The sequence below is a fragment of the Haliaeetus albicilla genome, chromosome 11, assembly GCF_947461875.1.
Source record: "Haliaeetus albicilla chromosome 11, bHalAlb1.1, whole genome shotgun sequence".
NCBI classification, from domain to species: domain Eukaryota; kingdom Metazoa; phylum Chordata; class Aves; order Accipitriformes; family Accipitridae; genus Haliaeetus; species Haliaeetus albicilla.
Genome location: NC_091493.1, coordinates 36,893,417 through 36,897,288, shown reverse-complemented (window position 1 = coordinate 36,897,288; position 3,872 = coordinate 36,893,417).

Sequence of the window (3,872 nt, the reverse complement as noted above, 5' to 3'; positions counted from 1 at the left end):
CAAGAAAAACCAATTATCACCAAATACTTTAGCAACGAAATCTTTAACAACTACAAGAGACATTTTGTTAACCAAAACTTGGTTTTAGCATTTTGTAGTTTTTAAGGTGGAGGTAGCAAGGCAGGCAATTCAAATAATCTCAGAAAATTGTTTTCCTATTCAGTTAGGCTACATAATAACGGTAATTAAATATGTAAACAAGCGGTAAGGAAAGTATAAACATTTACCTTACTGGTTAGAAACAGGTAGGATCCCAGTGCTCTGGAAATGTACCAAATAACATCTTTGTATAGCCAACCATATTTTCATAGGAAATCTTTTTAGTTTAACGTTCTGGAAGTAAAACAGCAGCAAAAAGAAGGTCTAATACAGATGCAGATGTCACTGCCATCTAGCCTTATTCAAACAAATAGCTTCTAGCACATGTGGCATCACTTTGGACACACACATGCACACAACTGTGCACAGAATCAGGCTTGTGGAAAGGAAATTGGAGTTAAAAAGAAAAATCTCTGTAAACTATCAGACTGCCGCTACAGAAAAGACAATAACCACAACTCGTTGCCTTTCTGATCTTGTTCTTTCTTCTAATATCTAACTAAATGTTTTCCAGCTTTTATTTATAGGGTTCTATGAGACTGAATATTTCACTATCAAAGTTAGTGATTCCAACAGGAAATTGTTTTCTGGGGAAATTATTTTTATTTCAAATTTTAATCATTTTTCATTAAGCATCCTTAAATAGTAAGCTTACTATACACAGAATTTACACATTTAGAAGAAAATTAATAAAGTTTCCAGTTTCATAACTTATACTGAACTTGTATCAACAGGACCTATTAATAGAAAGTATCTCTTCTGCTATAGCTGCTTGTCTGTTTTTCAACAAATTTTGGACTATTCCTTATTACATTATGGCATTGGAACACTGACAAGAGAAATTGCTTTTTGAGTAAAATACAACAGAGGACTTCTACTTCTAAATACTTTTAATTAGTTTCTAATGTAATGGTGCTGATAATGAAAGGATGCTTCCTTAGCCTAAAAGCCTCTCCCCAAAAAATTTTCAGCAGAAAGAAAGTTGCAAAGCCTGGAGCCCTTGCTGAGCTGGGGACCAGCCTGGGTTTCCCTTCGGATTGACATGATTCATGATCAGGAGGGCTGGAGAGGCACCAGCCTTCCTCCCACAGCCCTCACCCTGCTCCGATGGGATGCAAAGGGCGAAAATACCCCCATCACAAAACATGACACCAAACTAATGGTTACAAATGTGTTTTCAAGAAGGAGGAGGGTGGGAAAGGGCCTTAGAAAAGCTTCTATTCTACTGTATGGGAGAGCTTTTGTCTTTTTAAAGCAGCTTTTTTTTTAATCATCTCTAAAAACACCCCTGTTCAAGACTACAGTTAGAAACGCTGGCTAGAATAGCATAATTAATTTCTTATGCCAAAATCAACAGCAGCATTTTGCAAGCGGTGGCCAAATAAAACAAGGCAAGGATTAAATCAATTTAACACCTTCTAGGGTTTCTACTAAACGCTCCTAGAGAAAAGCGTGGTGTTGTTTTCCTGACTGTCTGCTTCCTTCAGTCTCTTTTTAATTTCACCCTGTGTCTTCTTTGCTTGTGAATATTCGGCGTCGTGAGCACAGCCGGGCAGACACGAGACAACAAAGCACACCCACGGAAACAGGGAGCTGGATCCTCACGGAGAGCAAAATTGTGCCTGGGCTGGTGCAGAACACCGGCCAAGGGAACTGCTGTGCAAGGGTCGAGCGGGATGAGGGTGCCGGCACCGTGCACCCCACGTCCCAGCTCGATGCATGATGTAGGCAGATGTAGGTGGCCGAGGGTGGCACTAGGGCCAAGCTTCTCCTTCCAACCTCCAGTTACTTCTGCCGCAAGTAGAAATGGAAGGGAAGGTTGCTGCTTTGCAGCGGCTCCACCAGCTTACAAGAACATATTGACCTTGTCTATCAGCCCCAGAGCGTGCCTGTGCTGGGACTGCAGCTATTTTTCTTAGACCCACGTTTCGATGACCGACATCTGCTAATTCTAACACCAAAAGGCTTCCACCCTATTGAACAGCCATCTAATTCAAATAAGACACTGCTTTCACATGCCGCAAACATGGGGACAATCAGAGACGGGCTGTAGTGGCAGACCACAGTAGTTTACTTCTTTTCACTTGACGCCAAAAGTAAAAATTAGCCAGAATTCAGACCCAAAAATATGTGCAGTACCCATAGTTTTCTTTAAATTCCCAGCTATAATAAAGTAATTTACCTTTTCCAAATCATGAAATTTCCCAACATTGTCTCAGACTAGATGCCTGGCTCTGTAAAAGTAGCTCCGTGCTGATCCAGCAGCACACGGAGCATTTCAGTGAGAGCAGAGCCCACCTGAGGATGTACCTCTGCTTTTAGCAAGGTCTGGACCACACCGTCTCTTAAGGTCTCTTATAAACTAAATCATTCTGTGATATGATACAAGCCCAACACCAGGAATTGGTGTCAACCTTTTCTTTATGTTTACTCAATGCAAAGACCACCAATACACAACATGTTCCTGGAAATTAGCACCTGGGCACCTGACAACTGAAACGCCTGCTGTTATACACTTTTACCTAGCTCTTTCCTCACGTTTACTTCCAGAGTAGCTTTGATAAGGTTTCCACTTCTGTTTAAAGCTGTCTTGGTTAAGGTTAAGATATCTTTCTGCACAGGGGAGTTGTCCCTGTAAAGTTAGTTGGAAGGGTTTCACCAGTAGTCAGTGACTTTCTAAGACATTAAGAAACAAGCCTTCAGCAGGAACGCATAGAGAGCATCACCCTGCAGTCAGTGGAGATGGAGCAATTACAGAAGCTGGTGAGCTGAAATAGGAGCCAACACGCAATAATAGCTTATTAAAACTGTTACAGTAGTGGGGCATCACTCCAGCCTGAAGACACAGCTCATCTGCTTTCCTTGTTTATGTCCTCAGTAGAGAGGCACGCTAAGGAGCATTGACTTAGACCCCCTGAACACAAGACGAAGCTCTCAAGGAGCAGGTTTTGGTCAATCATAGTTGGTTATACACCTAGTGACTAGCAGATTGGGGCACAAGAAAAGGTTTTCCTCCTTTCTTCCTAGCTAGATGAAACCTCCCTCAAGGCATAAGTCTCTGCTTGAAAAGGAATGCTACATGCAAACCCGTGCTCCAGGTAGTGCATTCGCAATGAGATGTAAAGTGACATCCATCTTGATTTAATGCCACTCAAGAGCCATCGGGATTCTGAGCAGCACTTGGATACAATCCAAAGGCGATGATTGTGCATTGCAGGCCTTAGAAACATGTCCCAAGACCACAGCTCTCTCCTTTCCGCCAGTAAGTAAAATATATCCCAGAGGCTTCTTTTGTTATACAGCAATCAGGGTCTCCAAATCCATTTGCTGGCTGCAGCACATCTCACTTCCCAGTTTCTTTCTCTTCCACCATGCTCACTGTTTCTATTCAGTCCTAACAGCTGCATCTCAGTCAAAAATCAAACTTTCTGCAGACAAGCTAAGCTTCAGAGGTGAGAAGAAGGCATAAGAAATGCCAAAGACAAAAGACAACCAAGTCTTTTGCTCCTGCCTTAGTGTGAACATGACAAATCAGATCCGAGTGCTGCCCGTCATGCTTCCCTACGCTTCTTTCCACAAGTAATATTTGTATTAAACTAAGTCATATACATCTTCCCATTATTTTCTTTCTTTCAAGCTTTTAGTCTGGCTCTGGGAAAAAAAAAAAAGGGAGGGGGGGCGGTTCTGACACTTTCAACCAGATGGACCTGGCCATGGAGTAGAACAACTGGACTCTGAATTTTTTATGCTGTAAATGTATCTCATAACGGAGT